The sequence below is a fragment of the Lotus japonicus genome, chromosome 4 (assembly GCF_012489685.1).
Source record: "Lotus japonicus ecotype B-129 chromosome 4, LjGifu_v1.2".
Taxonomy (NCBI): Eukaryota; Viridiplantae; Streptophyta; class Magnoliopsida; order Fabales; family Fabaceae; genus Lotus; species Lotus japonicus.
The window spans coordinates 56,567,383-56,581,544 of NC_080044.1; the positions used below are offsets into that span (position 1 = coordinate 56,567,383).

The following is a 14,162-nucleotide window of genomic DNA, read 5'->3' on the forward strand; positions in this document are numbered from 1 at the left end:
GGAAAACCCAAACAGAGCAAGTGAGGTTGGCAACTAGGGAGGCATCAAAAGAGTTAGATAACTTGTTGGAGCAGGAAGAGATCTGGTGGGGTCAGAGATCAAGAGCGACATGGCTAAACATGGAGATAAAAACTCAAAAAATTTCCATCAGAAAGCGTCCCAAAGGCGTAAGAGGAATATGATTGAGCAAATCCGAGATGACCGAGGAAGGAAATTTGAAGAGGATAAAGACATTTCTAGGGTTCTTATGGACTAATTTACTAACCTTTTTGCCACTTCACATCCTTCGGGGGTGGAGGAGGTAACTTCTTTGGTTACAGGTCGCATTTCTACAGCTCATCTGACCATCCTCAACGAACCTTTCAGCAAGGAGGAGGTTGAGGAGGCGCTATTCTAGAGGCACCCAACAAAAGCGCCAGGCATTGATGGTCTTCCTGCATTCTTTTATCAAAATTTTGGAATGTTATAGGGGAGGAGGTGTCAGAGTTTGTCTTCAAATTTTGAGTGGTGCTCTATCACCAGGTATTATTAACCATACTTTGCTGGTTCTTATCCCTAAGATTAAAAAGGCTGAGCAGGTGAATCAATATAGACCTATCAGTTTATGCAATGTTATCTTTAAGATTGTCACTAAGATAATTGCATATAGGCTAAAATTGATTTTGCCGGATCTTATTAGTGAAAATCAGAGTGTGTTTGTCCCAGGGCGTTTAATTACTGATGATGCGTTGATTGCATATGAATGCTTCCACTATATGAAGAAGAAATTACTGGCCGTAATGGCACTATGCGCTAAAATTGGACATGTCCAAAGCATATGACCGTATTGAATGGTCCTTTCTTGAGGCAGTACTAAAAAAGATGGGTTTTCCTGATAGCTAGGTAAGTCTTATTATGTATTGTGTGACATCAGTGTGCTTTTCTATTATGTTAAACGGAAACCCTCAGCCTGGTTTTGAGCCACATAGGGGACTTAGACAAGGGGACCCTCTATCTCCTTATTTATTTATCCTATGAGGGGAAGTTTTCTCAGCTCTTATTGAAAAATCTATTCTTTTCTTACCTTACTGGCCTTAAAATTAGTAGGCATGCTCCTGCCATTTCACATTTGCTGTTTGCAGATGACAGTGTCCTGTTTGCTCGAGCAAGGGTTGAGGAGGCCCAGTGCCTGAAAAATATTCTCACCATCCATGAGAAGCTTCTGGCCAGATGATTAATCTTGACAAATATATGCTTTCTGTAAGCTGAAACGTACTTGATAATAGTTTTCATGAGCTTAAGCAGCTGTTGAATGTAAAGGCGGTGGAAAGCTATGACAAGTATTTGGGATTACGATCATCATTGGTAAGTCTAAATCCCGAATCTTTAGTTTTGTCAAGGATAGAGTTTGGAAAAGCTTAAAGGATGGAAAGAGAAATTCTTATCATGAGCAGGGAGGGAAGTTTTAATTACATCTGTAGTGCAAGTGATACCCCTCTTATGTTATGTCATGCTTTGTTTTACCTAATGGTTTATGTGCAGATATCTCAAAAAAATTCTGGGGCGGAGATCCATCTCCACAAGGTCTACATTGGACAAAGTGGGAGAACCTATGCAAGAGTAAAACAAATGGTGGCTTGGGATTTAGAAACTTTAAATCTTTAAACTTGGGTTTGGTGGCAAAAAATTGGTGGCGTATTTACACTAAACCAGAGAGCCTTTTGGTGCGAATTTTCAAGGCGGTCTATTTTAATAACTGTGATTTAAGGTTGGTTAAAAAAGGTTTTCGCCCTAGCTATGCATGGTCTAGTATCATGAAAACTAGTTGGATTTTTTAGCGTGGGGAATGTGGAGGATTAGGGATGGAACCCAAGTCAATTTATGGACTGATAAATGGTTGCCTAGTGGATCTTCTCCTGTCTATAGGAAAGACCTTGCTGCAAAACTAGCACTATCAAAGGTGGCCAATTTAATTAACCACGAGCAATATAGCTGGAAGAGGGACTTGATAGAACATGTTTTCAGTCCAAGCACAGCTGAGGAAATTCTTTCAATCCCTTTGAGCATAAATGGTGGCCGGGATGTGCTGTTTTGGCCCACAGATTCAAGAGGTCAGTACATTTCTAAGGCAGGTTACAACTTCCTAATGCACCAAGCGTCCCGTGAAGCTCCTTCATCATCCTCATTTGTTTTGTTCACGACGGGGTTCTGGAAAGGATTTTGGGCATCCACGGTGATGACCCTAGTTTAGTAGTGTTTTTAGGGTCATTTCTTAGTTTGTTTTGAGTCTTTTTGTTGAGTCTCATGTAGTGTTTCATGCATTCTCATGCATTTTTATCTTTATTTGTGTTTTTACTTTGTTTTGGTAATTTCATAGTTTTATAGGGACCTTTCATGCATTTTAAGTAAGTTTAAGACTTGCATATCTTTTCTACTTGAATTGAGGGTCTTTTGTGCTAATAAACTCTTGGAAATCCTAGATATTTTCCTTTCTTTGTTTCCAAGCAGCTAGGTCTGAAAACTAATGAAGAAAGAAGGTCAAAAGGCTTGGAAAATTGAAGGAGGCTTAAAGGGATAAGAAGAAGGTCAAGAGGCTTTCTAGCATGTAGAGGAGCGCTCAGGCTCTCGTGTTGAGCGCCTGAGCGCCAATTGGATCGATGTTTACAAGATCTAGAAAGGAATTGGCGCCTGAGCGCTCCTGATTGAGCGCCTGAGCGCCAATTACTTCCAGAGAGCATGTTTCAGCTTGGAATTGGCGCTCAGGCGTGCTTAATTGGCGCCTGGAGCGCCTAGACTCGACCTGTTTGCCTATTGTTCTGGGAATGAACATTGAAGAGAGGTATAGTACCTAAGGGTAGAGAGATTGTGCTAGAGAGTGAGAGAATGAGAGAGAGAATGCTGAATTTCATGTGTAATTCATCAATGAGCCAAAAGTCCCTCCAATTGATAACTACCTCCTATTTATAGAGCTTGGGTACCACCTATTGGGCCAATTGGGCCTCCGAGATCAAGGCCCGATTTAAGGCCAGGACCCCGCTCTGGGCGGGCTACATGCGGGGCGTTGCCCCTCTAGGGGCTCGCCCAGTCCCTAGTCCACAAGACACCGAGCTCGAAGTATGAGAGCTAAGTGTGTCTTTTAAATGCCTTTACACGTGTCCTATTGTACACTGGAATCTAAGCTGTCAACATGACTTGAGAAAAGCGTGGTAAACTACGTCGCCAACATGGCGTGAGCAAAAAGGAAATTAACATCTTTGGCCACCTAGTCCACTGACTTGGCGAGCAACCCGAGCTGGCAAGTCCACAAGTCCACAAGTCCACGAGCGGCGAGAGCGATCGCTCCACGCCGGCGATTACTGAACAGGTACTGATCATTCGCCGGCGGGCATCGTCTGAAGCGACTAGACTGTTGCTGGCGTCACCTGCCAGGCGATGGCGTTCGGCTTCTTCAGTGGCAAGGCCTTTCACGCTTCTCTATTTCAAAATCCTTTCAAATCTCTAACTGCCCCACGTGATGCGTCAGTTACCTCAGTCTCCCTCTTTCTCCGGAATCGTCACTTCACTTTTCGTAACCATCCCATCATGCGCATTAACTCCCCCTTGCACGCAACCCACTTCCCCAAAAAACCATCATGACTTCCAACCTTCCTCACGCGCCCACCACGCGTCACTCTTCCAATCTTCCACCTTTTCCTATAAAAACCCTTCTTCCCTACAATCACCCCTTTCCGAAACCTCTCTTTACCTCCCTAATCGCTTACCAGACTCCCTCTGCCCACTTCCGTTCTGGAGCCGTTGCTTATCACCCTTTCCGCTACCCACTCTTCACTTCTTACTCCGGTGAGTCCTACTGTCCTGTTCTCTGCATCATTTACATACTCATCTTTTCCTTTCTTTTACTTTTGCTGACTTCTAAAAAATGGCTTCAAACCCTACCTCCCCTAATCACTCCTCTTCCTCCTCCGAGAGCGACCCTGATTCCACCGCTGCCGGTGGTCTTCATTTAGAGGCTTCAGAGATCCCTGCTTACCGGCTAAAAACCTACGCCACTCTGCCCCTTCCAGTCCAAGTAGCCCCCAAACACGAGGCTATAGACCAACCCTCCATCTTCCAAGATAGCGACCTCATTGTGCAATTCGTGAGTTCCCTGGGTGGCTTGTCCCATGACGATGAGTTTAACGCCAAACTCAGGGTCTGGATTTGCAGTCCCGGGGATCGCCCCTGGCTCCATAAGCCAAACGGCGACGTAAAAAGATCCCACTTTTTCTTCGCCTACGAATACATGTTCAGCGAGCTTGGAATCAGGCTTCCTTTCTCGCCCTTCGTCCAAGCCGTCCTTCGTGACATCAACGCGGCTCCCTGTCAACTCCACCCCAACGCCTGGGCCTTCATTCGGTGCTTTGAAATCTTATGCGCCGCGGTTGGCATCGCTCCATCTCCTACCAGTTTCTTTTACCTTTACGATGTCGATCCCAAATCCATCAAAAACAAAGGATGGATTTCCCTAAAGGCCCGGGCCGGCCGGAAGTGCCTGAATCCTCACAAGAGTAACGCGAAGTCCTCTTTCGCACGGAAGTATTTTCGTGTGGCGGTGCACCCCGCCTACCCAGAGGCATTTACCCTTAGGGACGGGACCGCCCTGTTCCCTCTTTACTGGACGGAGAAACCCAACGGGATCACCGACCCTTCAGAGGAATCTTTGTCTGTCAATGACAAAGCCTTCCTGAATCTTCTCGCCCCGCTTCCCATCCTTGACTGCTCAACAGTCCTTGAGGGCGCTGGCTCCTCAAGGACCCCCAAATACTTAGGTCGCCCATGGCTTACCCCTATTATCGACATTTTTCCTTCTCGCCTCTTATGTTGTTACTGATGTTTTTCTTTGTTGCAGAAGTTATGAACTTCACAAACGCCGAGCTCCTGAAGGCTCGCGAGAGGAGAATGGCCCGCTTTTCCCCAAAGTTCAACACTGAAGGCGATGGGAAAAAACGGGGCGGTGCCGAGAACCATACTGAGGGCGCCAAAGCTCCCAAGAGGAGGAAATTGGTCAAAGCCTCCTCCGGCGCCGGCACCTCCAACCCTGGCGCTCAGACCTCCACTGCTGCCGCGCCTAAAGGTAAAAATGTCGCGGAAGCCTCCTTCGCCGCCGAGACAACCACCGTCCCGGCTCCTACTTCCGCCACTAATGCCGCCAAGTCCACTGCTGGCGCCGAGTCCACTGTTGGCGTCGCAATCGCCTCCTCCGTTGCCATAGCCACCTCCACTGACACAAACACCATCATTTCCCAATCTCCGGCTGTTGAGAAACCCGCTGCCACCAATGCTGCTGCGTCCTCCGATTTTCCCGCCGGGGAGAGAGAAAAAGAAAATGAAATCCCAAAATCTCCCACCCGCCAGGACGCATCTCCTGCCCGCCAGGACGCATCTCCTGCCCGCCAGGACGCACCTCCTAGCCCACTCCCAACAAACGATGGGGCCCCATGCCTTCTCCGCCTCATCAAGAGGAAAGATCCTGCCCCGGCGCCACCATTACCTCTGAGGCAGCCCAGATTGAGCAAGCTCCTGCCCCCGAGGTCGGCTCTTCAAGCTATTACAGTATGCTCCCCAACGCCGTCGAACCCTCAGAATTCCTGCTCACTGGCCTCAACCGCGATGCCATAGAAAAAGAAGTGCTGAGCCGAGGCCTCACCGAGACTAAAGAGGAAACCCTTGCCTGCCTTTTACGTGCGGGGTGCATTTTTGCTCACGCGTTTGATAAGTTCAACGCCGCCACCGTTGAAGCTGAGCGGTTGAAAACCGAGAGTTTTAAGCATCAAGAAGCCGCCGCTGCTTGGGAAAAGCGTTTCGACAAACTGGCGACGCAAGCAGGAAAAGACAAAGTCTATGCCGACAAGATGATTGGCACGGCGGGAATTAAAATCGGCGAACTGGAGGATCAGCTGGCGCTGATGAAGGAAGAAGCGGATGACCTTGACGCAAGTCTTCAAGCTTGCAAGAAGGAAAAAGAGCAAGCTGAGAAAGACCTGATCGCCAGAGGCGAGGTGTTGGTTGCGAAGGAGTCCGAGCTCGCCACATTGCGCGCTGAGCTGGAATCAGTGAAGAAGGCGTTGGCGGAGCAAGAGAAAAAGTCTGCAGAGTCCTTGGCCTTGGCGAAGTCTGACATGGAGGCGGTGATGCAGGCTACGTCCGAGGAGATCAAGAAGGCGACCGAAACTCATGCCGAGGCCCTCGCCGCGAAAGATGCTGAAATTGCCTCCCAACTGGCAAAGATCAAAGGGCTAGAGGACGAGCTGGCGACGGAGAAAGCCAAAGCCACTGAGGCGAGGGAACAAGCTGCTGACATTGCCCTTGACAATCGTGAGCGCGGCTTCTACCTTGCTAAAGATCAGGCCCAGCATTTGTACCCGAACCTTGATTTCAGCGCCACGGGAGTGATGAAAGAGATAACCGCTGAGGGACTAGTTGGCCCTGACGACCCTCCCTTGATCGACCAACACCTCTGGACGGCGACTGAAGAAGAAGAAGAAGAGGAAGAAGAAGAAACAGGAGAAAAGGATAAACAATGAACAATGTAATTTTAATGTCACTTAGCCTTTTCCTGTCTTTTTGTCATGCACTTTTCCGCCATTTATATATATATATATATAAGCAACCCTTCGCCATACTTTTCATATCGCCGTCGGATATTTTGTAAATCATGTTGGAATGCTTTCGCCGCATACCTTCCGCCTTATATCTCGCGCTATTTTTTCACGCGTCGTATGATTGAATTACGCCTAACGATTCTGTGCGTTAATTTTAACTAGGACTTGTTGCTTGACATTTCCCCGCCAAGACTTTATCATTTTCCACAAAGGGACAAATGGCCTCCATTCTCGAGGGCTTTGCCCGCTCGGGGCTTACAATGCTTGGGTCCCAATGGCCATTTGGGGTCCCAAGACTTTTGCCTAGTTAACGGAGCTCGTCGTATTCTGGCGAGACTTACCCAGCACATCGTTTACGGGACCGGCGATCACGTCAGACTTTCCGGGGGTGATTCCCAGGCGTCAAAGGCCATTTGTGGAATCGCCGCCGCCTTCAGGGTTCCAGCAAGCCCCTTTGGGGATCAAGCTTGTCCCACTTAGTGATCGCCGTAATTCTTTATGTCGATCGGCAATTCCGATCGTCAGGGGAATCCCTGGAATTTTTGTACACGAATTTCGTGAATTTTCGTTTTATTTTATTGATGGAGCGCCTCATTAAAAAACTCCTTCCGGAGAAAAAAGAGCGCGCTTTGTTACTGCAATACATTGGAGAATTTAAAAGCACTTCAGAAAATTTCAAAGATATCTGGCCCCAGCGACTCCGCCTTGTTCACTTTCTCGCCGGCGATCAACTATAATAGTAGCGCAAGTTCAAACCATTGAACGACCGAGGTAACCGCCTTCCGTCAAGCTCTTCCAAGTGATAGGCCCCATTACCAAGAACTTTAACAATGCGGTAAGGCCCTTCCCAGTTAGGAGTAAGCTTGTTCCCCGGGGCTCCCGATCGCCACTTGAGGACCAGGTCGCCGACCTGCATATCTCGGACGCGAACCCTGCTGTTGAACTTTGCCGCCACGCGCTGCTTCATCGCTGTTTCCCGAATGTGCGCCTCGTCGCGCGTTTCCGACAAAAGGTCCAGCTCCATCGCCATGTTGGCCTGATTTTCCCCTTCAAAACCTGGTTGAGTCCGCCATGTAAAGTTGTCAATCTCCACCGGCAACATGGCATCTACCCCATAGGTCATTCTAAAGGGAGTTTCCCTTGTAGTAGATTGCTCAGTGGTGTTGTACGACCACAGAACCGCCGGAAGTTCATCCAACCAAGCTCCCTTAGCCTCCGCAAGCCGTCGTCTTAGTCCTCGTAGGATTACCCTGTTTGCAGATTCCACCTGCCCGTTCGTCTGCGGATGCTCAACAGAGGCGAACCTCATCTGTATGCCCATTTCCCTGCAAAACTCCCTTGTTTGGCTGCTTGAAAACTGGGTCCCGTTGTCAGACACGATCGCCCTTGGGATCCCGAACCTGCAAACAATACGCTTCCAGTAGAAATTGACTATCTTTGCAGAAGTAATCCACTTAGTGAAGTAGTCCACCGCCACTAATATAAACTTCATTTGTGCTCTGGCGGTCGGAAAAGGTCCTACTAAGTCCACACCCCACATGGCGAAAGGCCATGGGGCGCTCATTGTTGCCAACTCTTTTGGCGGAGCTTTAGACAAATCCGCGAACACTTGACATTTCTTGCACTGCTTCACGAAATCCATACAATCTTTCCTGAGGGTGGGCCAGTAAAAACCCGCCCTCAACACCTTGCAAGCCAAAGACCTTCCCCCGATGTGGCTCGCGCACACTCCTTCATGTACCTCAGACATTACCGCCTCGTACTTCTCTGGCGGTACGCATTTCAACAACGGCACTGTAAAACCACGGCGATACAAGTGTCCGTCAATGAGAGTATAGTGGCTCGCCTCCCGCCGTTGTTCTTTCGTGCATTGCTCCACTTCTGCCGGGTCCCCCGCCAAGATAGATATTATGGGACCCATCCATGTCCCCCCTCTGTTCACGCAAGCCATGAGCTCGCCTTCGATGCTTGGGTACGCCAGCGTTTCCTGAATCACACTTTTGTTATTGCCGGGCTTCCGCGTGCTCGCCAATTTGGCCAGCGCGTCCGCCCGCTGATTTTCTGCCCGAGGAACGTACTCTACTACGACCTCTTGAAAAAGTGTCATCAAATACCGTACCCGCTCAAGGTACTTGATCAGATTGGGATCTTTGACCTGGAAAGTTCCCTTCACTTGATTCTCCACCAATTGTGAGTCCGTCCTTATCAACAAACTCCTGATCTTCACTTCCCGCGCCAACTTCAATCCTGCGATGAGAGCTTCATATTCTGCCTGGTTGTTCGTTGCTTTGAACTCGAATTTCAGCGATTGCTCCAACACTAGTTCCCCTGGCCCTTCTAACGTTACTCCCGCTCCACTGCCACTACTGTTGGAGGATCCATCCACGAAGAGAGTCCACTGAGTATTCACTCTTTCGAACCTATCTGGAGTCAACTCAACCACAAAGTCAGCTAATGACTGCGCACCAACCGTGCCCCGCTTGTCATATTGCAAACCATACTCTGACAATTCAACCGACCAGGCGACCAATCTACCCGATAAATCCGGTTTTTGTAATACTTGTCTCAAGGGCAAATCCGTCCGCACCTTCACGGGGAAACTCTGAAAATAAGGTCTCAACCGCCGGGCGGTGATGAGGACCGCCAGCGCCGCCTTCTCAATTTTTTGATATCTGACCTCTGCGCCCTGGAGTGTGTGACTAACAAAATAAACAATTCGATGCTCGCCATCTAACTCCTGCAACATCACAGAACTCAGAGCACTATCGCTCACAGCAAAATACAAATGCAGCGGGTGTCCCTGTATTGGTTTCGACAAGATTGGCGGCGACGATAGGAGTTCCTTGAGGCGAACAAAAGCTTCCTCACACTCCGCTGTCCACTCAAATGCGACATTCTTGCGGAGACACTTGAAAAAAGGGAAAGATCTGTCGCCAGACTTGGGAAGAAACCGAGATAATGCTGCTATTCGCCCTGTTAGACGTTGGACCTCTTTCACATTAGAAGGGCTTTTCATCTGCTGAATCGCCTTGCATTTATCTGGGTTTATCTCTATTCCTCTGGATGTGATCATGAACCCCAAAAACTTGCCACCCTGAACACCGAAAGAGCATTTCTCCGGGTTGAGGCGCATATTGTGCTTCCTTATCTCGCCAAATGCTTCCTCCAGATCTTGATGATGGTCCAAACCACGTACTAATTTAACAATCATATCATCAACGTAAACCTCCATGTTTCTTCCCACCTGTCCAGCAAAAACCCTATCCATCAATCTTTGGTAAGTTGCCCCAGCGTTCTTTAGTCCAAACGGCATGGTGCGATAGCAATAATTGACTCTGGCGGTCATGAAAGCCGTTTTGTCTTCGTCTGCCGGGTGCATGCGGATTTGATGATAGCCAGAATAAGCATCCATCAAGCTAAGCAGTTCGTTGCCCGAGGCACCATCAACAAGGCTATCGATGCTGGGAAGGGGATACGAGTCTTTTGGACATGCGTTGTTTAAATCTGTGTAATCTACACACATTCGCCATTTCCCGTTCGCCTTCTTCACCATTACGACGTTCGCCAGCCACGTCGGATACTTCACTTCCCTGATGAACTCTGCCGTCAGCAACTTGTCGACTTCCTGTTGCACCGCCTTCCCCTTGTCGCCACCCAAACGCCGCCTGAGTTGTGAAACTGGCTTGACGCTTGGATTCAATGCTAATCGATGGCAGATGAAGTTTGGATCAATTCCAGGCATGTCTTTGCAGCTCCAAGCAAACAAGTCTAAATTCTCCCCAAGCAGTTTTGCCAGGCGCGTCTCCTGCTCTTCCGTCAGTCTGGTCCCGATCTTCAAAGTGCGATCGCCAAACTTTAGTGCCTTCGTTTCCTCAATTGGCGTGGGCCTATTTACTCGCCCTTCGCCCCGGGGGTCGAGATTTTCATCCGAAGCTTCTATTTCATAACATCTATGACCGACCAACGCACTCTTCTTGCCGTACAAGTTAAGGCAATTATTGTAACACTCCCTCGCCATCTTCTGGTCCACCTTCAGCTTTCCCACCTTTCCACTGCTTAGCGGATACTTGACCGCCAAGTGTGCTGTTGAAATTACAGCACAAAGGCGATTCAATGTATTTCGCCCAATGATGATATTGTAAGATGCCACCACCTGGAGAACCAGATACCTTACCTTCAAAACCCTCGCACACTCATCTTCCCCAAATATTGTGTCTAGATCAATGTATCCCCGCACCATTACTTGCTCCCCCGCGAAACCTACCAAGGTTCCCGCATATGGGGTCAGATCATTGTCAGTTAGTCCCAACTTGTCAAATGCATCACCATAGATAATATCAGCCGAACTACCCTGATCCAGGAGTACCCTTCTAACGTTGAAACTGTTCATCCTTAACTGCACCACGATCGGGTCGTCCTTATGAGGCTTTATCCCCTCAAAGTCTGCCATCGAGATTGTTATGTCAGGGTGTACGAATCCAAAAGCGACCTCATGGACGGAGTTAACGGCACGAACATGGCGTTTCCGCGCCGCACGAGTGTCGCCACCGCCGCCAAATCCTCCGGCGATGGTGTTTATGGTCCCCACAGACGGCGCCAAATGTTCTGGGAATGAACATTGAAGAGAGGTATAGTACCTAAGGGTAGAGAGATTGTGCTAGAGAGTGAGAGAATGAGAGAGAGAATGCTGAATTTCATGTGTAATTTCATCAATGAGCCAAAAGTCCCCTCCAATTGATAACTACCTCCTATTTATAGAGCTTGGGTACCACCTATTGGGCCAATTGGGCCTCCGAGATCAAGGCCCGATTTAAGGCCAGGACCCCGCCTCTGGGCGGGCTACATGCGGGGCGTTGCCCCTCTAGGGGCTCGCCCAGTCCACCTATAAATAGGCTTTTTGTCATTTCTTTTGAACATTTTGTCATTTTTATCATTTTTTTTCATAAGTTAGAAGAGAGAGCTTGAGTTCTGGAGCTTTGGGAGCTTTCCCTAGGCCTTATGACCTAGGTTTTATCTTTACTTTCTAGCATGGATTCCATAGCCATGTTTGGCTAAAACCCCTTTTGTTTTGGGTTCTTTGGGAGACTTTGGATGTTTTAGCTTTCAATCCATTTCTATTCATGATGTTCTGAGTAAACCCTTGAATCTCACCTCTATGCTTTATCTTTCAAGCTTGAATGCATGCTAGCTTCTTACTTTTCTATAATCATAACGATAGTTTGTTATAGAATTGGGACTTGTTGTGAGATTACTCCTTCTATACTTGCTACTAGGAATAGAGGAAGGGTTGGGGTTTGTTGGCCTGATTTGTATGCTTAGTGCTTCTAGCAAATGTTTAGGTTATCAAGGAATTGAATCTATCTTTTGATTAGAAAGGGTTTTCTTTACGAGGCATCGATAGATGACTATCTAGGCTAGAACATCAAGGAGAGACTCAGGATTAATTGAATAGGAAGGTTTGCTAAAACTGAAATAGTTGAACAAGAACCCAAGGCAATCTCATCTCTGTTTTTCAATCACTTTATTACTTGATTACTTGTCTCTTTACAAACTCAAGAAACAACCAATTATTAAAACTGAATTTTACTTGCTTTTCAACCTTAAACTTGGATCTTAAACTGAATTGCCACACCAATTCCCTGTGGTTCGATAAATTAAAACCGGGTGAATTCCGTACACTTGCGGATTGACCAACACACGGCCTTACCTCGATGCAAGGAAGTGAGTTGGAGAGTGGTTTCAAGTTATCTTCCTTTGAGAGCGAAGTTGTTTCGGCGCCATGTCGATGTAGACCCAGGCTGCAATCTGTGTGCTGAAGAGAGTGAGATGGAGGAGCACCTTTTTATGCATTGTCCAGCGGCTTGTCAGGTCTGGTTTGCATCACCTCTGTCTCTCCGCGTTGATAATTTTCTCACGTTTGCAGATTTTTGGAGACACATTCATGAGCTGCATGATAGTGAAGTTATGGCTCTAGTCCAGACAACTATTTACATGATGTGGGAGGCCCGTAATCACCACCAGTTCCAGCAGCGACCTTCTTCAACGGAGCACATTCTCCAGCGAGTAGCAAGCGTGCAGGCGGAGGTGCGCATTGGTGCATCAGCTCCAGCTACGATTGAGAGAAATGTGGCTTGGCGTGGACCTGTTCGTGGCACTTATAAGTGCAATTTTGATGCTTCATTCGTGGATGGGAGACCGGTCGGTTTGGGTATGGTGGTTCGTAAACATAGAGGCGAGGTGATGGCCTCTGCGTGCTCCTATCCAGTTCATGTTACCACTCCTATTCTGGCTGAAGCAATGTCCATGAGGTGGTCCTTACAACTGTTTATTGATTTGGGTTTCCGGCGGATTTCATTGGAAACAGATTGTCTGCAGTTGTTTAACCACTAGCATGCAAAGGAGGATGGCCGGTCGTATTTGAGTTCTATTATTAGTTATTGTCGTTTATTGAGTTCTGCTTTTGATTTAGTTTCTGTTATGTTTGTTCGCCGTAAGAGCAATGCGGTGGCGGATTTTTTGGCTAAGAGCGCGGAAGCTTATACCAATATGGTATGGGTGGAAGAGGTCCCTTTAGCCGCCGCACCGCTTATTGATGCTGATGTAATGAACCTTTTGCCGGTTGGCCTTTAATATATTTGCAGTCGAATTTAAAAAAAAATTAGTATCAATTCACGTTTAAAAAAAATTATATTATACATTCATCAATTAAAAAAAGAATTATTAAAATATGCTTCTTTTTTACTTTATTTTTTACGGTTAATTGCAAAAGAAAATTAAATTGATTGTTATAGTATCCATTCACGGCAAAATTAAAATATTCATTCATCAATGATGGCATCTTTTGTTAGTATATATCTTACAAGAGCGATTGTAGAGACTTTCAAGCTCTGGAGTTATAAAGTATTTGAAGTGAGAATTGACTTTGAGGCTATACTTTATGTTCTAAGTCTAGAGAAAGTGAGATAAGAGGATTTGACTCAGGGTATGGTTCTCTTATTGAAGCAGACAATGTCAAAAAATTTCACAAAGATTCTAGTCGTTGGATCAAACGGTGCTTTAGTGTACTTGTGTCAGGTACATTAAATGCATGACACTATTTGATGAAGACTTTTTGCCCAAAAGAAGTAGTCTGTCAGTTGGTAGATAGCATTGGTCTTTACTTCTATCCGTTGAGAAGCAAATATGGCAGCGTGATGGTGACAACGTTGTACTCCAGCTTTGGCCATTGTGCTTTGTCAGATCACGTGCTCTCCTCTTGAAACTTCTTCTCCAAGTTTGTCTAATATCTTTTTGTGATTCAAAGATAACGCTCATTCTTCAGACGATCTTCTTCGGTTAGATGATCTTCTTTCTTCCAATGGTCATTTTGAGTAAGACGATGCGCTTTGACCAATAGAATGTAGCTTCTTCACAGGGATTGAACTGTCGTTTTGTGTAGGCTGTTTAGACTTGAACAAAACAACATAGTCATAGACGATAAGTCAAAGTGTTCCTAAAATATGAAATTTATAGTGTTCCATTATGCCTTTAAAATTGTTATCG

The 14,162-nt window shown here is 46.9% G+C and overlaps 1 pseudogene; it reads left to right on the plus strand.

Moving 5' to 3' along the window:
• Positions 1–1,644, plus strand: part of LOC130713023 (DNA damage-binding protein 1-like) — a 13,290-nt pseudogene extending 11,646 nt beyond the window's left edge.
• The last annotated feature ends 12,518 nt before the right edge of the window (positions 1,645–14,162 follow it).